This window comes from Tachypleus tridentatus, chromosome 9 (assembly GCF_004210375.1).
Source record: "Tachypleus tridentatus isolate NWPU-2018 chromosome 9, ASM421037v1, whole genome shotgun sequence".
Lineage (NCBI taxonomy): Eukaryota > Metazoa > Arthropoda > Merostomata > Xiphosura > Limulidae > Tachypleus > Tachypleus tridentatus.
Genome location: NC_134833.1, coordinates 74549125 through 74576743, shown reverse-complemented (window position 1 = coordinate 74576743; position 27619 = coordinate 74549125). Strand labels below are relative to the sequence as shown.

General features: G+C 36.0%; 1 protein-coding gene across 3 annotated transcripts in view; it reads right to left on the bottom strand.

Moving 5' to 3' along the window:
• LOC143225509 (protein kinase C-binding protein NELL1-like) overlaps nucleotides 1-27619 on the bottom strand; it is a 114360-nt gene that overhangs the window by 50951 nt on the left and 35790 nt on the right. The window contains exon 2 of one of the 3 annotated variants that reach the window (XM_076455089.1): nucleotides 19768-19929. The exons of the other annotated variants lie outside the window; for them this stretch is intronic. The gene's annotated coding sequence lies outside the window, so the exon portion shown is untranslated. The remainder of the gene's footprint in view (nucleotides 1-19767; nucleotides 19930-27619) is intronic. 3 annotated transcript variants of the gene reach the window in all.

The window sequence follows — 27619 nt, the reverse complement described above, 5'->3', positions numbered from 1 at the left end:
AATAAAGGATATAACATGCCTTGAAGGATGAGCGCATATAACAATAATGTTTCAACGTATTTAAGCCTTGATTTGAATGTGACTTACAGAAAGAAACATACGTAGATTTGAAACTCGAAACTGTTTACTGTTATAACACGATCATCTTGAAACTACCATATCTATTACGAGACTGATCACACTAAATTACCTCTTTCATAACTCCTTCCATTTCACTATAGTATCTTAAATATAGTTTTACAACAAACCGGAATTTCCGTACGACAGGCAGCGAGATAAATAAGTGGAAGTTTTGCAAATGTATGGAATTCAAGGGGGGGGGCAGATTCTGTAACAAGCGTATTTACAAATAGAGCTATTGTTTTGTCCCTAAAATACTGGACATTTATATTACAGAAAGGTGTTTGTTCCTGTCTTATATCCCGGAATAGCTGAAATACAACTTCTCTATATATAACAATACATATATACACGCCTTAATAAATTTCGCCTCTTTTTATATGCATAAGCATTACTTTGTTGATATATTTCATTTTGACTGAAATGCTGTAAATTAGAAGCTAATACACTCAACCAAGGAGACCGTAACGACTTTCAGGTTTTGAAGTAGAAAGTTACGTCTCCCTTAGACGTCCGACGACCACATTATTTACTTTCTGATGAACAGAATTAATAACATGAAGTCGAATAAATAATAGATTAGAAGGGGAATATCTTCAAGTTACTTTTTCCAAAGACAAGAGTGAATGGTAATACTGATCGATATAAATATACATGACCAAAAGTACTTTAAGTTCTTTATTTCTGTTCAAATGTCTATACTCAAAACCGAAACACAATTAATTAATTAAAACATCTTATTGTTAGTAAAATTAATCTTAATAAAAGATTAAAATTGAAACTTTAAAAGTGTGAAAGTGAGAGATCTTTTAAGCGGGAATACAAATGGACTAACTCTAAGATTTTAATAAAGCCAACGAAATGTTTTATACGTAAAGAAACGTGTGAAAAATGGCCGAAAATATCATTAAGAGCAAGAGTACCTGACTGATGAATTGGTATATTCTAGTCATTGTGTTGTATGACGTTGCATTTTCATTGTTCGACTGGAACAAAATTATTCAAGATATTTTCTAAATTAATTTACAGTTCTTGTTTATTTAGTTTGCTTTAGCTTGTTTTATCGAGAAGTTATTAGTAATGATTGTTGCTATAAATAACATTACTCACGAAAAGACTGCTAAATATCTATGGGCTCCTATTGTATTTCCGTGAAAAGGTAATCAATCCAACAAGATTTAAAAGCATTTGCTTGTTCTTGAGAGAGAAACGTATATTTACCTTTTCAACGGATTCTACATATTCTATTAGTCAGAAAGTGTTACTCAAGGTTCTTACGTTCCCTGTATCCAGCTATAGTTCATCTTTCTTACAAGTTCCACCATGTTTTTTATAATTTTATTTCTTTCACCTTTAGAACTACGATGGTGTTTGAGTCTTCCTTGGAAATAATCTAAGACAATACAAAGTAAGATCTCACAACCATCAGAAACAATATTTGATCTTATGAAAAATTTGGGTGAGCCTTGCAATTTTTTGAAAGATGGTTTATAGGGGAGAAACACATTTAAAAAATAATATTGGGGGGATGTTGATACTGAAACTTCAGAGCCTTTAAAAGAGAAAGGGAAGGATTAAGGAACTTAAAAATACTTAGCTTATTGTGTTGTAGTACTAACAGCCTTAGAAAATGTGTGAATAAGTTAGTATTTTTATAACAATTATTACTCTTTACAAACAGGGATTCTAAAATAATATCGAATAATTATATCGTAGACAGCGAAATATAACAAGATCACTTGTTTTAGGCCTAACATTCATTAAGCCTTTATTAACTACGGCCTATGTTCGATAAAGAGAAAAATTCATATTGTAGCTTTTTACATTTTTTGTTTTAGTTTAGTAAACTTAATGTTATTCTACGACGTAAAGTTAGATTTTTTTAACATCTTTGATAAGTTTCTAATATACTGATATACAAAATATCTACTAAAGTATACTAACGTCTGCTTTTTGTGTTTGGTTACATCTGTTGAACGAAGCGCGCGCGCACACGTGCGTTTAGGTTGTAAGATGTGAGCGCATTTTGAGTACGGACAAAACTAATTAAAATATGAACTTTATATAATCAGCTAACATATTAATTTCACAGGATAGATAGAAATGTGTGTTTTAAATTGCATGACCTGTATAACAAAATATGCATTTGATCATTCCCATTTCTTGTGTATAAATATTTAAATCATTTTTTTCTACATTAACGAACTGGACTTATTCGTATGTTTAAATATATCTTCACTTACAAAACTTTTAATAATGTTGAGAAATATAGTACTTAGGTGTGTGTAAATGGTACAAACAAACAATAAAATATACATTTTCTTTGTGTTGTGTGTTTGTAAAAATTTGTAAAATGTGGGCATGTCTTTCTATCTTTTTCTTTTTAATATCTAAATATTCTTAATTACGCTTGTTCTCTTTTTACGGTGTTTTGTTTCCATTTAAATCGACACATTGAGTATTAAACTAAATTCAAGAAACTCCAATTCAACAAGATAATTCTCGATTTTCCAAGCGAGTTTATAAGTGAGAGGAACTTGAAGTTTTACAAAAAAATAATCAACAGTATCATATAAATATTATACATGCATATACAACTTCAGATGTAAATTGTCTTGTATATTTTTATTTATTTTGTTACAATACTGAAATAGCACCGGTTTTTACACAACGATCAACCCAATCCAAAATAACAGAAAACGGCAACTGATAAATAAAACTAGGAAGCTGGGCTTCAACCATGTACGAAGCTTGCAAAAAACAACAAATAATAATTAGTAGTATTGCAGGGAATCATCACTCGTATACAAAGTGTGTTTGAAAAAAGTGGATCAAATACATAACTTACTTACTTTTAACAAGAAAATCAGTTGTCGAAGAAGTTGAGTTTTTAAATGAGTGATTAGGCGTGAAAAAAGTGAATTCATAATTCATACTTAGTTTTTGTACTATACTCCATTCGGACGAGTCTCAGATTTATTATGTTACGTATTACGATTTCATATAGCAGAACATTTTAATTTTGAGGTTAATTGAATATCGATATATATCAAATATTGGTTCTTTAATCGAAGTTTTGGTAAAGACTCATAACAATCAATAATCACACGACTGAAGGGTTCTTCGAAAATTGGGATATGTAGCAATGGTAACTTTTTAGTTAGGTTTTCCGACCAACTGACGTGTATGATAAGTTTCACAAAACTGAGAAACATCTTGCTTAAGTTTTGGCCAAAACAGATGTCTCATAATTTTACTTTGTTGACACCTACATAACCTTCCATGGAGAATTCATGGGTCATTTTCAATGTATCAGAAGATATGCTTTTGAAACAACGATTTGGTAAACTATATTCCAGTCACCTGAAGCTGGCACATTTGGTCCCCATTTTCTCTTGAGCATACCATTTAAAAAAAAACAAACATTAAACATTTGGAGCTTTCTCCAGTTCATATTTTAGGAGTGCATATTTAAATAGTGAAGGTATCTGTGGATCCTTTTTCTTGCTCAGTGACCAGTTTACTTCTAGCAAGTGGATCTTCACCAGCTGAAGCAGATCCCCTCACGTTTATCATTGCCACTCACAAATTAATTGCCAGTAGGACAAGTATTCACAAGATCATTGTCGGATCCAAAAAATGTCTGAAACAAATCTGCAATGTTGTCTTCTCAACACGTGTCTGTCATTTGTTTTTAGCTTAAAACACTTTGTTATAATAATGACCATTTTTCGGTGGGTTATTGTATGGTTTGGGCAAATTTTGTAAAATATTGGAAACATGTATCAATTTATTCTCATTAAATAGTGGTACTGTAATATGTCGATTGAGTTCAAAGTTGTTATTTTGTCTTAGTCGATCGGAGTTGAGAATAATTTCTTTCAACTTTTTTTTTCTTTCTCGTCTTCGATACAAACTTGTTCGCTCTCGAGATGTTAAGTTTCCTTTTCAACTTCGATATGGTCTTGTTCTTAATCTTTTTTTCGACTTTGATACAAGTTTGTTCGTCTTCAAGGTATTTATTTTCTCTCTCGCCAGCTTCGATATGGGATTGTTCAAGCTCTTTTTTTTTTTTTTTAGTTTTAACTGGATTTGTAACTTATCTTTGTCACTCAACTTTAATTGGCCAGTGGAGACACTAGAGTGTTCTCCCTAATGCTTCCTTTAACAGAAAATCATCATCGCCTAACATTTCAACAATACGCTTTTTAGTTAATTTTTCTAACTGATTTCTTAACTTCTAATTCTATAACTTTGGCAATTTCGAGCAAGTCACCTTTGTTACACCCTTCCAGTGATTCATGGGAGGGTAATTCAAGAAAACCTTGATAATCATATCTGATGAAATCTTGTTGGCACTAATAAATATAAATTGAATTAAGATTTACATTTTAATTTAAAAGTTAACTGAATGTCGGTATGTTTCAAATTTATATTTGTCAACAAGATTGATACACACAATTTTCTTTCTTATCACAATTTATATATAACAATACAATTAATAGTAATGGCTATTACTATTAATGATTGATATACAAAACTGTTATAAACTTACAAACAATATTTAGTCTTCGATCTGGTCTGTAACTGAATATTTATCGATAGTTTACGACGAACGAATAATCCTATGTTGATATGTGTCGCTTCTCACATGCGAGTTTTCTCTGAAGTTATGCGATGACTTCGTAAAAATACTAACGTTAGAAGATAATTCTCTGAATTTGAACGGTTTGTAATGTTCGAAATCCATAAACGTTCAAATTTCTGTAGTTTTCCGATTAATAGGGGTTTATCACTATTATAGCTTCGGATGTTTATAATTTAGTGACTGTACCAAACCAACAACATTAAACTGTTTCATCGCGTTGCGTTGGTTACCTTTGATACGTATGAGAGGAGATTTTCTAGAAATTTCAGCTAAGGCAATAATACTGGTACTTCACATACACATGTCATACATTGTTGATTCTTACGATCGAGAATATTCTACAAATTTAAAAACAGGTGAGGCATTTGCAACATACATTTAACAATAAAATGACATGCAGTTCTAAATATATATTAAACTGGTTGTTTGGTTGGATGGTTTGGCGTTTTACGGCACATAGCTGCTAGACTATATGCGCCAAACATCCGGTAAAATGTTTAAATAAAATTTAAATTATTAAAATTCATAAAAAAGAATCAACGTAAAACAAAACAAAGTTTAATTTTTGAATTAAAACTTAAATAGTATTAAATCCAATTTTTATATCTACTTTACAGCAGTAAGAAAGAAAGTACAGAAATACAAGTTGTAAAAGACTTTCTGTAGAATAATTTAATTATTATAACTTGCCAGAATGCCTTACGGTTAAGTTCAAACATCAGCGTTAATCACCTAAAGTTGGTCTTTCCAGTCCTAATTTCGAGTTATTTGACGTTATGGCCATTTTCTAATTTCATCTCGAACTAGTTGTACTTTAATTCGTAAAAAGGAATCATGTTAAGAAAAGTATAATTTATAAATTAAAAACTTAAATAGAGTTAAAAAGGTCAATGGCTTTTAAAAAACTAAAAACATTTGTAACGTGTATAGTGTCACCATGGCCAATAGCACTGTCCAACGTTATGGATAAACTTTGGGACAAAACATGTCTAAAATGGTGCCGTCAATGCGACTCCCAGTAAAATGTGGCTTATTGTGACCTGAGTGTCACGCACACACAGACAACACAGTAAAAAGCCATGGCAGGATGGGCTGACCAGTGGATACAGCAGTGTTATCTAAGGACTGACCCAATTCATCCAACTGTGACTGGATACGAAGGCCAAAAGGGGCAATGGCAAACCGTCTGTTCAGAAAAAGCATGGCCTACTGAGGAAGGAAAACACAACCCAAGGTGGGATGCTTTGGTAAGGAACGAAGTTTCGAACCAAATAGTAAAGACAGTTGCAAACGGCGGAGGTGCAAAAAAAGGTTCATGATACTATGTATAAGTTCTGAACTGGGGAAGTACGGAAAGCCCCAGTGCAAAGACAAAGTTCTTGATGATGAATAGGGTCTAGTATCTTTATGGCCAATGGTTTGGCAGAGCCATAGACCAGTGATCCATAGTCGAGTTTTGATCGAATAAGAGCACAATATATCTTTAGCAGAGAACGTCGATCTGCTTCCCAAGTGGTGGAAGAGAGGACACGGAGGACGTTCAGTGCTCTTGTACATTTGACTCCCAGCTGCTTGATGTGTGGTATAAAGGTCAGCTTACAGTTAAAGATAAACCCCAAGAACTCTGTCTAACGAACCGAAGGTAGCACAACTTCACCTACAAAGAGATCAAGATATGGGTGAATACCCTGGTGGCGGGAAAAGATAACTTAAATTGATGGTAGCAGGTGGATGCGGTGTTGTGAATGTTAAAATGAGAACATTTGTCGGCATCATAATTCTATCTTTCCGGAGTGCAGATAAACCTCACTGCAGAAACTCCTAGGGTGGAGAAACCAGTGATAATATCAGACTCGAGATGTTGTTTAAATCCCTCTCAACAATAACTCCTTGTGACGAACTCAAAGTAGCATGGAATGTAACCTCAATTGGTATATCACCAATCGCCTTCGAATGTAAGAGGATTTCACTGTGTTTAGACGTGAATATTTCCACCAATATGTACCCAAAGCAAAGCTTTTTGACTGACTTTGGGGAGCCAGCAAGTCCCTCTAGTCTCTTCTGAATGAAAAACGGAGACATCTGCCCTAAACGTTTGTCTGAAAGAGAATATAGTATAAGAAAATGGTTGATGCTTGCTGCTTAGAAGCTTCAAGACGTGGTCGTTTACCTGTGGACTGTTCTTCACTATTTTAAGGTTTTATTTGGAGGATCCACAATAAAGAAAGAATGTTTCGGTTCCCACTGACCCCACCCGCATGAAGCTCTACGAGGGGACGCAATACAATGCTAAAGAAGGACATTGCAACAACGCCATGGTTTGGTGAGCACTATATCCAAATACCAGCATCAGACACCATGTCCACAACACTTGTTGAGAACACTCAACATCAGCACTTGGTTGACCCTAGTCCAAGTGAACCAGCCGATTGACCCTATATGGTGCCACCCCAAGGCCTCTCATCTACAGGAATTCAAGGCCAAAGTGGTGTGTTAGGGTTGGAACCCTCAACCACCGGAATCCTCTCCTCCCCTTCACAGGTCACCATGGACGGCAGACACGTGGGTGGATGCTTAGATGCCAGAGGAGTTAAACTGAAAGAACAGAACTTTCTCTGGGAGATCCATTCACCACGTACAAGAATCCATACCGGGGGGTATATTAAGCTGACACAAAAATAGATATTAAAAAAATGTATGGTAAATCCGTTACAATGGTGGCAATGACTATCCATATGATTGTCATAAAAGGTTCATCACGTGATAATGGTGTATGAGGGGCAAACATACGCTAAAGTAAAAAATATTAAAAGTACGCAAACATACGCCATCTGTTCCTAAGCGATAATCAATAGGCCCAAACTGATTTGTATTCAAAACGTAGTCAATTCGTTGATAACTGTTTTTAACACAGCGTTGCAATGTCAATCGACCACAGTAAGTGAAATAGCAAAACAATTAATAAAACACTATCATATTACGTGGTTCTGCTGATGAGAAGATTGGTATAAATTGATTGTTTATATTTAGCGCAAAGTTTCACGAGGGCTATCTAAAGTTATATACAGAAATTAAAAATCTCATTTCAACTCATTTTAACATCTACATGTAGTATTGAAACTACTACATGATTGCCAACACATCTAACATCTATTTTAACACTATGGAACTGAAAAAAACTTTGTTGTTTCTTGTTGTTTAAACTTTAAATATTACTTTATTATAAGCTTATCTATTGATCCTAAATATTTGCTTTCAGATAATTATGAAATTATTTATTCGCCGATTTAAAGGTAACACGCACTTTATATTTTTTAGATGGTTAAGGTTATGCACGTGAACTTTTGCTTATGCATTTCCTGCAGCTGCTGGGATTACGTTAGGCCAAGTTTTCTCGTGCGTGAACGTACATTTTAAATATTAATCTAAACTACCATATAAAAGACGTTACTGTACTTTGACTGTCAAGAGATAAGATTATTTAACCCATAAAAGCGGACCTCGCAAAAAGTAGGAAGAAAGCGGTGTCTAACGAAACGGAGTCAGTCAAGCAGAAAGAACCACAACTTGAAAATTTTCGTTAATAGGGGATAACGATATTGGCTATTATCAATGTCTTAACAACTCCAGTGATCGAGGGTTCAATGATCCGATTAAAAAAAAAGCCTTCAACAAGCTCGCATGAATCGGTTACAAAAGCATTGTTGGATAATCACGTGATCAAAGATGTTCAGTTATCATGTTAGTCCATTATACGAAATAATAGTGTAAAATCCACAAATAAACATGAAAAAAAATAAAAATAAAAACAGCATTAATGAATTTTAATAGCCTCCTTAATTTCTTAAATAATTCTAAGTAAAATGCTTTTGTATAAAAAATCTTTAATATTCAGCGCAGAAAAGATGGATATGAAGGATAATATAGTAATAAACATTTATAAATATGAAAGGCAGTTAATGTTTCCACTTCAAATATATTCATAAGTTTGAAAGTGTGGTTTGGAAACTACGTTGATTTATGTTTTTAGGAAACTGCCTAGGTGTCTAAACTAAGAACAATATGGTGTAAATAAATGGAGTCGTGTTCTTATACGTGTAATCTGGGAACTAATATCAAGAGACACTAGTTCGTGTTTTTAATAAATGGTTCCAGTGAACCATGCGTTTTTGAGCATTTTTGTGTAAAAACAAGTAAAAAAGTGAATAAATATATTTTACCTGTCGTGAAAGCACACTTTTTCTTATTAGACAGGGTAATTAAATTATTTTCATTGTTTGTTTGAGAATTTCGCGCAAAACTACATAGGAGTTACCCGAGTATAACCGTCCCCAAGTTTGAATCGCCGAGATAGAAGAAAACTAGTCAACTGTAACCAGCGTCATCTCTTCAGCCACTACTGTTTGATCGCATAATGGGATTTTATAATAATTTGTAGTACAATCACAGCCACAAAATGCGTAGCGCGTTATATACAGGGTGTTCGGAAAGTCACTGTGCAGTTTTGTAATCATATTTTATTCAGTCTATTTCAAGCCAGCAACTGATAGCGGTGTTTAGAAACAAAATAAGAAGGATGCAGGCCTGTATTAATGCCAACAGAGGTCACTTTCAACATTGTTTATAATTGTCATTTATATGTACCTCCTGAATTCTACATTGAAACATATCTGTTAATAAATATTCTCTTCAAAAAAAGAAACGCAAAAGGCAAAATTTGAGACATATTGTCAACACGTTTATTCCGAGTAGTTCTGTATGACATGTGTGAAACTTTGCACATTCACTGCTGAACATCCAAAGTCTGCAAAGGCGAAGTCCACTCTCACTAGTTGAAGTTTAACGTCACTAAACTTCAATAACGAGTATGCCCCCCGTGAGCATCAATAACTGCTTGGCATCTCCTACCCATGGAAGCGATGAGATGACGAATCACATTCTGTGGAATGGCTGTCCACTCAGCCTGCAAAGCTGCTACAAGCTGAGGTAGAGTCTGCGGTTGAGGTTGTCGCCGTCGGTCCAACTCGTCCCAAAGATGTTCGATGGGGTTTAAATCTGGTGATCTGGAGGGCCAGGGAAGAACGTTGATGTTGTGGTGTCTCAAGAAGACAGTGGTGAGTCGGGCTGTGTGAGGACGGGCGTTGTCATGTTGAAAAAACGTCGTTGACGTTCACCATGATGGGTTGCACATGGGGCCTAAGAATCTCGTAGACGGTTGCGTACGGTCTGATCGGAAATCCAACGCAGCCCTGGTATGGTTGAGGCAGCAGACGTCGTAGTGGTGGTCCTATCCCGAAGGTGACGTAACCAGATGTAGCGATCTTGTGCGGGCGTGGTCACACGAGGTCTGCCAGATCGTGGACGGTCACGAGTTGATCCATGTTGTTTGTGACGATTCCATAGCCTTGTGATGGTGCTTTGGTGGACATTAACAGCTCTGGCTACATCTGATCGAGATTCGCCTGCTTCCAAGCGACCAATGGCGTTGTTGCGTTGTGCTTCAGTCAGTCTTGGCGTAACTGTATTGCGTGTCGGTGGCTTAACACTGAGCTATGGAAACCGAGAACCCGTCACTTTTATAGGGATTGTGCACATGTTGCACAAATTTATTTGACACGAATGCGTTTTGGCGAAATATCCGATGTTTTCCTCCGTTTTAAAAGTGCACAACTTTTATTGTCATTTTGGTCTGACAATCAGTGCCTTAACACGTGTAACATCACATACTCTGAGCTTGTAACGTTATTACATATATTGCTCTTTAAAATAACAAAAATATCCCTTTTGCGTTTCTTTTTTTGAAGAGTATATATAAGTGCACAGTGGCTTTCCGAACTCCCTGTAGTAACGGATTACACACAGCGAATTTTTGAACTTGGAAGTCTTTACATGCTGCCTACTAGGCTGCACCCGGCTTTTATGTGGCAAGGTATTTTGTTAAATAACTCACGTGCATGTCATGCTCCGCGAGATATATTCTCATTAATTCACTAAACAAATTCAGTCGCAAAATATTTAACTACATAGTTTCGTTCATTGACTTGTACGCGTGATTAGCTAATGGCTAGGTCAAATAAAGTGGCCGCTATTAGTCACCATTCCAAAGTAATGCACTTGAATCCAATTTTGAATTGCACACTTAATGCGCAGGACATATTAATATTCTGTAGAGGTATTAATTACTCAGCCTATTGTCCTCAGTCTTCTTTCTCGGAAATGCTCCGTGGAATAACAACACAGTATGAGAATTGCCTATCAAACTAATTCTTAGTTACCTTTTACGACAAAACCTTATAAAGATATGCACGAGAATTTTTTATTGTTTATTAGGAATTGTTTATCAATAATCTTTGCTCTAGAATAATTAGGATTTTTTTCGCTTATACTTCTACGATACATGATATTATTTTATCTCTTCGCTATCAACATTAAGTAAAGCATATCAAATGAGATATTTCCATACCTTCAACAATTCAAAGGATTAACACGACGTGGAATATTTATCATATATTTTGCTAGTATATTTTTGAAATATGCATTTTTTTTTAATTTTATTTTGCCAGGAAATTTCCTGAAACGCTGGATGGGACTTAATGTCATTAGCTACCTGGATAATGTGGGTATATACGAAAAGGCCTTAAATACCTTTAAAAGTGGTGGCTGCATATCTATGTACCAATAAAAGCGCTCACTAGATTAAATAAATAATCACATATTTACAACTTTAGCATTAACGAAATCTCCAGTAATTATACAAGTAAACAAAAATACATATCAAACAATCAAAGAAAATTATTGTGAAAAAAACAACAACTAAGGTATGTTTGGTTTTAGAATCCTGACTTTTCAGTGGTATTCCAGGTTAATCCACAGGAACACCAAAAACTCACCGACTTATTTTAATGTTAACTTATATGTTCGAAATTATCACATTTACGCATGATAGACAAAGTTCATATTTTATCTTTGGAAACCGAAAACAGTTTACAATCCGTTATCTACCGTAACCATTTTGTTATTGCTTATCAGAGCTTTATACAAATATCTAGTCACTATTTCTCTGAATGTCTGACAAATAAACTCTAACATCGATCTTCTTAATATAAATCGCAGATACTTTATCTGTTTCACTGTTAAAAGAACGTTTATAATGAAATGTAGTCAACGTTTTTCTCTATCTTAATTCTGTAATCCCAGTGGAGTGTTGGACAAAATTACCCTTTTATTGGGGTGGCGTGTCGGAGATAAATAATACGTAGAGCCGGTTTAAGAAGAAAGCCCAATGGTGTTGAATAAATCTGCCGAGAAGCTTCATAAAACTGACTTGTCACACTAATCACAACAGATGGTCAACCATCGAACATTGTTTTGTTGTTTTGTAGAGGAGATTTGGTCCGAAACGACATTGTCATAATTACTCAAAACGCAACAAATTAAAAAGATTATTTCGATATAAATCTTGAAATTTGTCGTGTAGCATGGAGAAGCTACTTACCAATTTTATTATATTGCAAGAAAACAATAAATGTAACTGATAGCATTTGCAGGTGAGGAAATTGAGTGAATATACCACACAACACTTAACGTATTCAGACATTTTTTTACCATGTAATTAATGTACAGCTATACAACTTGGTTGTTCAAATTAATACAATAGGAAATTAAAATACGAAATATGGCAGTTATTCCTTTTAGGATATAACGTTATCGTTTATCTGAACATAGTAATATAACTAGTAGATCTTTACTACTCGTTTAAGGCAAATATAAAGAACCTCCAATGATGACATAGGGTTGTATGCATAAACCAACGGAAGCTCCACCTACACATTTTGAGAATGATCACATTCCATATCAGTATGTTCTTCTTTAACGAAAAATGCGCCTTTCGTTTATCTTTCTGCAAAAGTTTTGTTTTTGATTACTGAGGACAATTAATTTATTATTATTGCACAACTATTTCCAATGAGTCTTTATAATGTTATACAAACACGCCCTGAAACTGGAAACTTCTATGAGTCTGGTAAAAATGTTTTATTAAAAATTATGATCAATCTTATTGCGATATAATATCACAAAAACAACATATATTTATGACGCTAGACTACCATAAGCGTTATATGCCATATATAATGAACTCTTGTTTTTCAATGATTTTGTAAATACAAAGAATATCAAAAGCGACACATTTATGTAACTGCATTTCTTCAGTCATCTTTATAGAAATTCAACAACATGTACTAGTCTTAAGGTACCGAGTGCAAGAAATGTAATAACTTCTAAATAACATGATTTTTATTTAAAATGTAATTTGGATCATAGTAGGATGCATAGTTGTAAGAACAATTCAAATAATTTTTTTTAAAACAATACTGAGGAAGTCAAAAGGAATTTAAGGAGAGCTAATGAATAATCTGTTAATTATTATGGTTACAATGAAACTATTGTTATTCACCACAGTTGCGGCTCGGCATGGCGATGTGGTTAAGGCGTTCGGCTCGTAATCTGAGGGTCACGGGTTCGAATCCCGGTCTCACCAAACATGCTCGCCCTTTCAGCCGTGGGGACGTTATAATGTTACGGTCAGTCCACTATTAGTTGGTAAAAGAATAGCCCAAGAGTTGGCGGTGGGTGGTGATGACTACACTGCAAAATTAGGGACGGCTAGTGCGAAATTCAAAAAACAAACAAAGTTTCTACAGTCGCTTAAATCCGCGTGGAACCCAATTTACTGGTACAAATATAAATGTAGGATTATTTGTCTGTCTGTTTCTAAGCACAAACGTATACAATGAGCTATCTGTGCTGTGCACATTACAATTATTGAAACCTGGTTCTCAGCGTTATAAGCTTTCAAACTTACCGTTGAGCCACTATGGCAAAGAAACAAATTTAGGATAGAAATTTAAACACAAGTTCGATAAAATTACCAATTTGTGCTAATCTAATAACGCATATAAAAATCCCACATTCTGGTTTGTGACGACATCTACAGGCTGTGCTAATTCATACAAATAATGCAGCTTTCATCTGTGCCTTCTTTTACTTTTATAGATTTGTAATAAGCTAAAGATTAGAAAGCTATCATATAGTAAAGAATTAGTTTTAAATTTTACCAATGAAAAATAGTTATTACGCTATTTTGTTATTTATTTTCATAATTATATTCGTAAGTTATTCAGATATAAGAACAAAACAGACGGCAATCGTATGGTTTGTTTGTTTGAATTTCGCACAAAGCTACTCGAGGGCTATCTGTGCTAGCCGTCCCTAATTTAGCAGTGTAAGACCAGAGGGAAGGCAGCTAGTCATCACCACCCACCGCCAACTCTTGGGGTACTCTTTTACCAACGAATAGTGGGATTGACCGTCACATTATAATGCCCCCACGGCTGAATGGGCGAGCATGTTTGGTACGACGGGGATGCGAACCCGCGACCCTCAGATTACGAGTCGCACGCCTTAACCCACCTGGTCATGCCGGACCCGCAATCGTATGGTGATTTCATTCTGTTTCAGAAAAATACAATTGGAGGTTTCAGCATATATCAGAAAATTTACGATTTCTGACCACAGTTTTCATTAAAGGTGAACTTTACAGAAAAAAGAAAACTTTGCAGTCAAAAGAACTACTCATACTGATTAATTTTGCAGGTTCAGATTTTTTATAAAACATATGTGCTAATAAATGAAACATAAAACTTGGTGTAGAAAGAACCATTTCCGAGTGGCAATCCGAACGTTTTAGGTTTTACGTTTGCCGCTAGAAAAAGTACTGTGACGTAATAGTTGCCAAACAAACCGCCAACGCCAGCGTGTTGAATGCAAATAAACATGGCCAATACATACGGAGAAACAGAGGCGGAGTCTGTTTTGACTTTGTGTTCTGAACAGTGTCGAGTAGCGCCATATTAATTCGAACATACTCTAAACGAACACAGAACAGTTACTTTTCACACAGATCTGATAAATTCTAGTGATGAGAGCAGTTTCTATCAAAACTGTGAGTGATACTGATAGCGCCCAAGCCGGTTGCGAGTCGGTCATATCTCCAGTGGAAGAATGGTAAGCTTAAGTCATGACAACAAATATGGTCTGTATTATTTCACGTTCAATTTTTAGCATCTCGAAACCTGTCTGGTGTTTATAAATTTTTGGTATCACAGATTGTGTTTTATTTGTTTATACTTTGCCGACTATGGTAACTAATACTCGGCCCTTCCACAATCATTGTACAGGGTATTTATGAATCGTAACAAAATGAATTTCAATTATACGTCATAATTCTGTCTATAAAATCATACAAGATGTAGCAGTCTGAATAGTTAATTTATCTTGAAATGTTAAATTTGAAAAATGGAATTCTTCAAACTTTTCCATATTTAAAAATGATACAAAAACATCTGCAGAATGATCTACCAGCTTTTAAACTTGAAATATACTCTATTTGGGATAGATTTGTCCACTGTCTAGACTAGGAAATCAAGGTTTCACTGACTTTCAGGTGCCACAAATGCAAAACACGCTCATGAATGTGAAATGTGTATGTCTAGATACATTCTTCAAAAACTTGTTCTTTTTAAATTATTATATTATACTAGTTATTGTTTATCGCTTTATACTGCACACATACCTTTAAGTTTGTTCTTTTCGTGATGGCTTTAGAGGGGTGGAACCTTTACGCTGCAGGCTGAGATCAGTTCTCAGCTTTACACGAGGAAAGATGGTGGGGACGATCCTGTTTTCTGCCGATGGTTTTTTCAGTCTCAACCTGCCTGGCTTGAAACCCACGGAATCCAAAACAGTGGGATCCGACACAAAACATGAGCGTTCAAAGTGATCATGACAAAGTTTTGCATGGTGTGAAGGAGTCCAGTTATTTCTATTGACTATCCGTACCCACTGTTGCCACCTTGCCGATTCCTTCTCCTTGCATGGAAACGAAAAGAAGCTTTTGCCCGATGCCGAATCGTTTTTACAACCATAAGAAACGCAGTAAACCATGTTATCATAAAACAAACATAAAGTAGCAACATCAAGACAAAAAATAGTCTCACAAAGTATGTAATCCGAAAAAAGCACCGATAGATTTACATAAAACACCAGCACTAAAAGGAACACAATGGTCAGCGCGCAACAAAGCGTGTTTGTCATAGTTGTAAATCGTCAGGGAAACAGCCGAATGACTGAAAGGAACTTGAGTTCGAGGACCCGCATATTTTGTTTCATTTTTTGCTCAAAAACTAAAGTGTTTAAAAATATGGCAACCACACAGGAATTATACCTAACCAAAGTACAGTTTCTAAGGCAATTATTAAATTTGTTGAAAACTCACCTATAAAAAACCAGTGAGAACTTATCTTAAATTAATTTCCTTATGTGAATGTCGAACGCCATATCTTTGATAAACAAAAAAAACCTATCGAGAATCAAAATTACGTTTGTTTCAGTGTAGTTTTATTTTTGCTTATAAGGTATATTGTCGGCTGTGTATTGCGCAAGTCCCATTTGTTCTCTAAATTTGTATAAAGTTCTTGAGTGTAAGAATCGACAATACTTGTTTTATGAAAACGCTGGTGTGATTGATGATTGTAGAAAATTCTAGAAACCCGCATGATTGCTATATAAAACCGACGCACCGGAATAATAATATTATTAGTCAGTTACAGTTCGTGTGCTGTAGGTCTCAAAATCTATAACTGTGATTAAGGCCTATTAATCGGAAAACTACAGAATTTGTCAGGAATGTTTATAGATTTCGGGCGTAACAAACTTTTTAACTTCAGTGAATTCGGACGTTATCGTTTCTACCAGGACATTAAATATCTTCTTCGGTAAGAAGTAAGCTTTTAACCAATGCTAGGCTAGCCGAGAAAGACATCGTTAGCTCAGGCGAGATGTAAGAAAATTATTCAAAATTAATTTGCTCCTCGTGAACCTAGATCAGGTTTATAAAGTTGATAGATATCAACACTTAATTTACTTCGAAATTCAAATTTCCGATTATTCGATATAGTAAAACGTATACTTAAAATGGTTAAACATCTATTTTATTAGTATGGAAAAAACAAATAAACTTTGTTCTAATTATTACGTAGGCGTTCAATATTTACATGACTACTTTTAACTAATTGAAAATTAATAACAGTATGCTTGTGTTACAAAAAGTAAGAGATTTTATTTTTTCAGAAACCATAACCAAATATTATGTTATCACAGAATAACTCTTACATACCAAGATAAGTGTATTGGAACATTGAATTTAAATTGAATTATTCAAAATTTAACTTTTCCAGTTGTTGCTTCAGAATCTGGGCCACTATATGACACACACAGTTTATATTAGTTACGCATCTACACAATGCGTTAGCTTCCTCGGTGATTCAATAGTAAGTCTGAAAGAAATCGAGTTTCAATTCCCGTAGTGGGTACAGCACAGACAACAACCAACAAACCAGCACTTAAACGACATCAAAGAATTTCTAGTGTTTTAAATTAATTTAAAAAATTTGTCAGTATTGTTCTGCTGTTTAAAACTTTAAATATGTGGCAGCAAAATATGCGTGTTAGTAAAAAACTGTTAATAAAATCAAATCTTATCATACTTATCAGTTTCAAGTTAGCAATAGAAAGTTAAAATTCAAATGTCTACATTATTACATTTCCCATATGAAATTTAATGAAGAAGTAAGGTGGGGGTTGAGAACAATAACTGAAGATATGTTTATTTTCTTTAACCTTTACTAACTTCTTACTGAATATTTTTCTAAAACAACATTAGTGTTATAAACTTACAACTTGAGAAGTATATAGCGTGGAAAATAAATATGTACTCCTAGCCCAACTTACTTACCACTAGACCACTCCAACAAATATTAGTTTCATATATATATATAATACATTTGGCTTATGTTATCAGCATTTCTAAAAGACGAAAAACAACAATATATCATTCAAAGATATCACATCATATTACGTTAAGCGAAGGTAGCCAGAAAGTAAACCGGCGAGAAGGCCAAGACTATACTGTAGATCACGAAATATTAAACATTAAATTTTCTCTTTCTTAAAGATTACAGAAAGGTTTTGATATTGTTAAGGAATACGGAAACCACGCCTCATTGACCCGACACGCTTGTTATGCAGAATTATCATATTTTAGTTTTACGCAAAAACTTTGAAAATATATCATGAAAATACAAAAGGCATTCTGGAACTGTAAATAGAAGATTTTATCAATTCCTTTTTTTTCTTGTTAATATATATGCGATACAAATGCAGAGACTGGCGTATTAATATTCTATTGATCGTACAGTGCATAATAAATCTCTCCTATAAAATGTAATTTACTTACTTGACGGTATTTCCTTGCTATCTTAGTATGCCGAATAAGCGTTGCAGCTGAGGAACCTTTATATTACTTTACATTTTTCACGACAGAATATAAAATTTTATTCGATTACAAACACCTAAAGCACCAGATATACGAGTTACTCAGATAAAGTGGAAAAATAAAAGTATCGAGTTGTATGGTGTCATTTAAACACAGAACAGCAAAATTTGCTTTTCCACGTAACAATAAACATGAATGTATGTGCAAAGATCACAGGTTTGTTTAATATGTTACATTCATACAAATCAACGGTTATAACTAACGCCAAATAATAGCGAGAGTCATATAATGTTAGGATGAATAGAAAAAAAAATCTTATTCATTTTAAGTAAACAGTTAGGATATTTTGTTAAATACCACATTACATTAAAGCACACATACACGCATGTCATTCCTCACTTTTCATTCAACCTTATCAAGGTTTCAGTTTGTTTTTGGAATTTCGTGCAAAGCTACCAAAAGACTACCAACGCTATTTAGAAGTGACAAACTAGAGGGAAAACAGTTAGCACCACCTACTGCCAACTCTTGAGCTGCTCTTTCATCAAAAAAGTAGAGTAGAAATAACCGTCACATTACAAATCCTCTACAACTGAAAGGGCGAGCATTTTGGGATTCGAACCATGACACGTGGATTAAAAATTGAGTGCCATGCAAGGTAAAGTTAATAGAATAAGAGATGAAAAGTAATAAACTACGATAAATTATCGGTAAGGAAGGTTTCATCCGATATTCAGTTCTTTAACGTCTCGTTTTCGAGAAAATTGGTAGTTCTCATTTACAGAAATCTTATTGAAGAGATTTTAAATAACTTAATACTCCCAACGTGTAAAAAATCATGTTGTTCAAGGGTCGGGTTAACAGTTGAAGAAATCTGAATATATCAAGCTGTTTACGTCTGCATTAAAATGTAAAGTAATCAAAAGTGTGTTGTGTTAGTTTTATTCATGGCGGTGTTTTAATTATGGCATCATTTGTTTTATCTGTAACATGTACGCGGAGAGAATGAGTGCATCAAATCTAAGACATTTGTACATTATTATTATTATTATTATTATTATTATTATTATAATTTGTCAACAAAGTTCCATTTACATTATCATATAACAAAATAACATGCAAGAAATTTGATAAGCTTTAGCAACATTTCCTCGTGCAACTCTAAGCCAAACGCACATCTTCCTCGCCAGCAGAATGGATTAATTTATCCGTACACATTTCTCACCAGCAAGTACACGAGCAGGTTGATTTAATTTTTCCGTCCACATTTGTTAGACATATTATACTGAACACTTTTTCCGACAAAATGGTAAACTTACTATTTTTGTTCATAATTTGTGCTAATCTAGTAACAAACATGTAAAGAAAAAATACACTTCCTGGTTTGCATGTGTGATTGTGACGACATCTACAGGTTGTAGTTGGACATACTATACTGAACACTTTTTCCGACAAAATGGTAGACTTACTATTTTTGTTCATAATTTGTGCTAATCTAGTAACATATATACACCTGCTGGTTTGTATGTGTGATTGTGACGACATCTACAGGTTGTAGTTGGACATACTATACTGAACACTTTTTCTGACAAAATGGTGGACTTACTATTTTTGTTAATTTGCTCACCACAAGGTCTGGCTTATCTCTTCGGGCACTTCTCCATCAAAGTCCCCCACTGGTACAGCGGTAGGTCTACGGATTTACAATGCTAAAATCAGGGGTTCGATTCCCCTCGGTGGACTCAGCAGATAGCCCAATGTGGCTTTGCTATAGGAAAAAAACCAAAGACACCCTCCATCAAAAGTTAAGTTTATTCTGTTTATCTGCACTTTTTTTTTTCAAGATGATAGTTGTTTCTGGGTATTCTAATATTTTCCTCTCGAATCCTATATATCTCACATGTCAGCCAGAATGAAGAATTATCGTGAAACCCGACAAATCGATTTTCTTCGAGTATATCCTGATTACAGGAAACTTCTGTGGTTAAATGATGAAGAACGGATATAACGTGCCGAAGAGATTACACGCTTTATCATAACTTCCAAACCATTACAAATAAAGTACTTGGAAGAAGATTATGAATGACAGAATAGCTGGGCACTGAAGGTTGGGCACATTAGTTACTTCAAACAAAATCGCCACGTAATACTTCAATTGAGTATCATTTAGTGCCGTGTGCACAATCTAAAAACTTAGTGTTCTTAGAGTTTACTTAACAATACAATTGGAAGAAAGATAAAATGCACTACTATAAATACATCTTAAAATCTCTTAGTTTCAGTCACAAAAGTAAAATTAGAAAACGTTAACACAAGTTGACTGACTAATGTCTTTTAGTCTTGAATGTAATTTCATTAGAAACAAAGTTTGGTTCATCTGGTAATTTGATTTTGATTTGTTTTGAATTTCGCGCAAAGATGCACGAGGGCTATTTGCACTAGCCGTCCCTAATTTAGTAGTGTAAGACTAGAGGGAAGGCAGCTAGTCATCACCATCGACTCTTGAGCTACTCTTTTACTAATGAATAATGGGATTGATCGTAAAATTATAGCGCCCCCACGGCTGAAAGGGTGAATATGTTTGGTGTGACGGGGATTTGAATCCGAGACCCTCGGATCACGAGTCGAGTGCCTTATCCACCTGGCCATGCCGGGGCTTATCTGGTAATAGTGATGAGTTTCTGATTATTCATTACAGCGCACTCTGGTTAATTCAAAAGATTTTATCTATTAGGATTTACATTTTCTAAGTAATCAACCGTACTTAGTAACAAGATATAATTTTTATATGAAAGCCTGTTTCTATTGTTCTTAATTAGCAAAGTAATTTTTAATTTACTGTCAAAGTTGATTAGTTGGTTTGGTGTTTTATGCCGCAAAGCAACTAGGCTATCTGCGCCAAACATCCGGTTAAAAGTTAAAATTAAAGTATTACAATTCATGAAAGGAAATTAAGGTAAAAGGAGTCAAAGTTTAATTTTTAAATTAAAAATGCAAATAGCATTAAATCCAATTTTTACATCTATTCTACAGCGGTAAGAGAAAAACTACAGTATAACAAGTTGTAAAGGACTTTCTGTTCCATAATTGTAATTATCATAAATCGCCAGGATAACTAACAGGTAAGTTCAAAAATCAGCGTTATTCACCTGAAGTTGGCTTTTCTAGACCTGGTTTTGAGTTAGTTGACGTTACGCTCATTTTCAGAAAGTAAAGTAATACAAGTTCTAAAGGACTTGTAGCAAAATTTTAATTATTATAACTCACCAGGATGACTAAAGGGCAGCTCAAATAGCAGCTTAAGTCACCTGAAGTTGGCCTTTCCAGTCCTGGTTTCGAGATATATGACGTTATGGCCATTTTCTAATTTCAAATCGAACTAGATATATTTTGATTGTTAAAAGGGAATACCATTAAAGAGATTAATGGCCTTTAAAAAACTGAAAACATTTCTAAAGTGGACACTGTCTAACGTTAGGGATAAACCTTAGGACAGAACACGTTTAAAATGGTGCCGTGGTTGAGAGTCATAACGACGGCAAGAGAGTAAAATGCGGCTTATTGTGACCTGAGTGTTGCACATACAAACACACTGGTGTATCAGTTCCAGATGAAAAAAACGATGAGTTAAAAAACTGTGACCAATGCGTAGTCTAGTTAGAACAACTTACTCTTTCCGATCCTAACGGAAGCACGACGGCCAAAGTCCAATAAAGGGGTTTATTTAAAAAAGCTTGTTTTCACGTTGCTCATTCCAAGTGGACTGCCAACAAGCATGGAGGTGAGCCTATAACACAGGACCATAGTCCATGTATGGAACAGGCACAGTAATGATAGTGCCAGAGCAGACAGATTTAGCTGCCTTGTCGACGAATTCGTTCCCGCGAATACCAACGCGGTCTGTTATCCAGGAAAACTGGATAGAAGTAGATGTTAAAGAGAAATGGGCCAGTCGGTTTTGAATATCGGCGTGAACAGTAAGAATTAACGTGAAGCGATTCTAGGGCCATTAGAGAACTAAGCGAGTCAGTATAAATATTAAAATTCGAATACTGCTCAGCTTCTATGTGATTCAGGGCAAGAGAAGTAGCATACAATTCAACAGTGAACACAGAAGCTGTTGACTGAAATCTGTGCACAACCACCGAACCACAACAAACCATGGCAGAGTCCACACAGTCACCTGATTTCCAACCATTCGTATAAATGGGATGGTTTGAAAGATGTTCAGCATATAAGACAGTATTTTCAATCGGGAGTGTCTGCTTTTCTCAGATGACTTAAAGATAGGTTACATTTGGGAAATGTAAGAAGCCATGGTGGGACGAGCTGACCAGTGGATACAGCAATGTTACCCAAGGACAGACCCAATTCATCCAACTGCACCTGGATACGAACGCCGAAAGGAGCAATGGCAGATCGTCTGTTCTGAAAAAGCATGGCCCAATGGGGAAGGAAAACACATTCCCAGGTAAGATGCTGTGGCAAGGATAGAGGCATACAGAAGACAGTTACAAACGACGGAAGTGTAGAGGAGGTACAAGCTCTGGACTGGGAGAGTGCAGAAAGCCCCGGTACAGAGCCGAAGTCCCTGATGATGAATGGAGCCGAACATATTTAACACCGAGGTCTTGGCAGAGCCAAAGACTAGTAAACCATAGACTAGTTGCGATCACATAATAGCTCGATATATCTTTAGCATAGAACATCGATCTGCTCCCCAAGTGGTGGAAGAGAAGACACGTAAGGTGTTTATGGTTCTCGTACATTTGACTCGTCGCTGCTTGATTTGTGATATAAAGGTCAGCTTATGGTCAAAGATAAGCCCTAAGAACTTTGTCTCAGGAACACAAGCAGCACAACTGTACCAATATGGAATTTCAGGATAAGGGTGAATACCCCGTTGGCGGCAAAAGTGCATGGAAACGGTTTTAGAGAGAGAGAGAGAGGTTTAAACCGTTTGCTGTGGTCCACTTCAGTATGCGATGGAGGGCAATCTGTAGCTGCCGCTCAATATACCTCATGTTCGACGACTGACATAAGGTGTGAAATTCGTCGACAGAGAGCCCGTTTGCAACAGTGAGAGGGAGTTGTTCAGTGATGGCATTAATCGTAATACTGAAAAATGTGACACTCAAAACACAGCCCTGAGGGACTCCAAGTTCCTGTAGAAAAGAACGGGAAAGTGTTGAACACATACAAACTTGGAATCACCTGTCCATTAAAACATTTTAATACAAATGGACAAATGGCCACTTAACCCACTTAAATGGAGGTTTTTCAAAATGCTATACCTCCATGGTATATCATAAGCCTTCCCAATGTCAAAGAATATTGATGCAAGATGTTGTTGTGAGAAAAACCTCTCTTATTGACGTTTCAAGTCGAATCAGATGGTCCACGGTGGAGCGCTGTCGTCGAAAACAAAGAAGACGAACATTTACCATCCTCTTCAAGGTCTTACAGAAACAGCTTGTTAAAGCAATTGGACGGTAGTTTGAAGGAATCTTTGGATCCTCCTCTGGCTTAGAGAAAGGTAGGACAATGGTCTGGCGCAAGGCATCAGGAAAAAACATACTCGTGCCAAATCCGGTTAAAAACAACTGAAGAATAGCAAGAGAAAGAGGAAATAGATGGTGCAGCATTTCATAGTGTAAATCATCAGGTCCGACCGATGTACTGCTAGATCGATGTGTAAACGGACGATTATGGTCATAGAGATAATCAGTTCGAAAGGAAAGAGGTGATCACTCTGCCCGAGGCTTGATCGCTAAGAAGGTTGAGGTAGAAGCAGAAGTGCCAGATACCTGGCAAATGCTTTCACTTAGAGTATCGGCGATGCTCTGGGTATCAGCAACTTCCTAGCGATCAGAGAGTAAGATCGAGAGGGAAACAGAATTTTATTGCTCAATGATCTTTTGAATCTTGTCCCATATGACTTTGGAACTAGTAGTAGAAGATATGCTGGTAGTAAACTTAATCATTCTGGCTTTGACGTCTTATCCACCGAGTGTGTTCACGGGTTTGCTGGAATGCGATGCGGTGCGAGAGTGTGAGATATCTACGGAAAGTATCCAAGGCCCGTTTTTGAGCCTCCCATGCAATGCAGCAGGCAAGATTCCACCACGGACAAGGATATCATGGAAAACGTGTTGAGATTTTAGGAATACATTGAGCAGCTGCCTGTATAATACATTCAGGTACTTCTGCAACATAGTCGTCTATTGATGGCTTACAGACGATGGCAGGATCAAGTTCTGCAAGAGCAGTGAAAGAGGGCCATTTTGCTTGATTCAGCTTCCACCGGGGCACGTGGGTTGGGTGGCGTCGACCACGGAAAGTCTCTTTCAAAATTATAGGAAAATGATCACTGCCCCCTGGATTACTGTCAACCCTCCATGAAAAGTGGAAGAATAATGAAAGGGAGCAAACTGAGAGATCAATAGCAGTAAAGGACTGACTGAAAATAAGTAAAAGAACCACAATTGAATAGAGAAAGGTTATGATCAGAGAGCTTATATTAACACTTCCCCAGAGCGGATGATGTTCATTAAAGTCCCCCAGGATTAAAAAGGGAGACGGCAACTGTTCAATGAGAGCATCAAAGTCTGATTGATCATAGATCTCTTCAGGTGACAGGAAGATAGAACAAACAGTGATGGTACAATTCAAGGAAACACGGATGGCTACGGCCTCCAAGGGTGTGTTGAGTGACAAAGACAGGGTGGGCACATGCTGATCAACCAATAATGCCACCCCTCCATGTACTCGTCCATCACACAGCCTGTCATTTCCGTACAAAGAAAACATCCGAAATGTGAATGTATTGGCAGGTTTTAGAAATGTTTTTCGTACGGAAAGACATATAGGATGATAGGAAGCAATCAATGCTTTGATGTCATCCAGATTAGAACGTAAACCTCGACAGTTACATTGTATCAAGGTGGCCATTTTTATTTATGCATAGGAGAATTGGGTGGAAAGCCCTTCAGTTTACGACCACGTATTTTTTGTTGTCTTTATTCGAGAAAAGTCTGTCTACCTCCATAGGTCGTGCCCTGGGTCGATTGGGCAGGTCTTTGTTGTCGGAAGAGGATTCCAGCGACTGAGAACGTGAATGAATGATTGTTTTGCAACTTGGGGTGAAAGAAGAAGACGTACCCAAAAAAATTCTCATATTCAGAACAAGGGATGTGGTTCTTGGGGTTTGTTGGAATGTATGTTAGGGACAGAGATGGGACAAAGATGATTCATCAACTTTTATAACCATGGAGGTCAAAACACTTTTCATTTGGTTTTGAGAAAGATTCTTTTGGAGACACAGAGAGATCCGTCTGCACTCTCACCGTAGCAGTGGAACGAAGTGCAGCAGCATACATCCGAGATGAAGTGGTGGACAGCAACTTTCGAGCTTCAGGGTAAGTAATGTTTTGAATTATTTTCAAATACTGCACCTCTTCTTCTTCCAACCATTTAGGGCAAGGACGAAAGTAGGACGGGTGAGAGTCATTGCAATTGATGCAATGATGGTTCGTCTCACACTCATAAGCATCGTGGTGCTTGCCACAGCAACAAGCACACGTCAAGGAACCACGACATGACGTCTTCGAGTGACCCAACTGCTGACACTGGAAACATCTGAGAGGGTTTGGGATATATGGCCGTACCTTGTAATTAAGATAACCTGCCTTAATGGTGGAAGGTGGGCGCGGTAATGTAAATGTCAGAATGAAGCCATTGGTTGGCATCATAATTCCATCTTTCCAAGTGCAAATACGCCTCACTGCAGAAACTTCTTGGGAGGAGAAACCAGCGAGGATCTCTGACTCGGAGATGTTCTTCAAATCCCTCTCAATAATAACTCTTCGTAACAAATTCAAAGTAGAATGAGGCGTAACCTTAATAGGTATATCTCAATCGTCTTTGAATGCAAGAGTTAACTGTGTTGAGATGTGGATGTTTCCATCAGTATGTCACTACAGCGAAGTTTCTTTACTGACTTTGGAGAGCCAGCAAGTCCCTCTAGTCCCTTCTGAATGAAAAACAGAGACATATGTTCTAAAGATTTGTCTGAAAGAAAATGTAGTATAGGAAAACGAGGTACAGGTGTTACAGATGTTGAAGATTGTTGTTCAGAATCTTCAAGACGTGATCGTTTACCTATCCACTGTTTTTATTCACTATTTTATTTAAGATTTTATTTGGGGATCCACAATAAAGAAAGAATGTTTCGGTGCCCACTGACCCCACCCACCATGAAACTCTATGAAAGGACGCACTACAGTGCTGAACAAAGACACTGCAGCACTATACCCAAACATCACCATCAGACACAATGTCCACAACGAGTGTTGAGAACATCCAACACTGGTGCTTGGTTGACCCTAGCCCAAGTGAACCAACCGATTGAACCTATGGGATACCACCCCAAGGCCACTCGTCTACAGGAAATCAAGGCTAAAGTGTTTGTTAGGATTGGACCCCTCAACCACCAGGACCTTCTCCCCTCCCATTCACGGGTCAACCACGCACGGCAAACACGTGGGTGGATGTTTAGATCCCAGAAGAGGTAAACTGAAAAAATAGAACCTTCCCTGAGAGGTCCCCTCATCACGTACAGGAATCCACACCAAGGGTGCTGTCAGAGTAGCCGACAGAAAAAAAACAACATTTATTTAAGTGCTATCGTGTCTAAAAGCTCTAATATAACGCAGAGAAATTGTTTTTACTTATAATGATCAACACTGGATGCCTAGATCCAACAGCTTCCAACTCCAAAATAGACAAATGAGTTTACTTAATACGGAGAATGAAGGTGTTTAGCAATAAAGAAGTAATAAATTATATAATAATTGTGAGGTAGTGAAACCCTATGCAACTACTTATAAACCAATCTATTTCATTAGATTGTGAAAAAATAGGTATAACAGTGTTAAAGTACTCTCTTAATCTCATGGAGTGTAATGTTCATGATTATGATCAATACAACATCTATCTTAACATTTACCTTTGATTACAACACAATTATTTTAATCGATCTAATACAAGATCAGTTATGCGAAACGTCATACACACAAATCATTTTAGATACATTTTCGTTTCCGTTTTCAAACTTACTAAGGTTCGCTTATGAGATAGCAGTGTTACTATTAGTATAAAACGCGAAACACGTGAAATATGTAAAAACTTGTATATTAGACGTTCCTAGCTAGTGCAAATATCAAGGAGCTTTATAAAACAGTACTTATCATTCTCCAAAGACAATTATGCTTTTCCTTTGTAACACACACACACACACACACACACACACGTATTGACTGCATACAACGTGTCACTAACTTCCTTAAAAAACGTTTGTACTATTGCAAACTTTTGACATGCTATTTACAATAATAGTTTGCACAAACATCATAATTACTGAAATTTTCTAAATATTCTTTTTAAAAAAAAAATTCTAA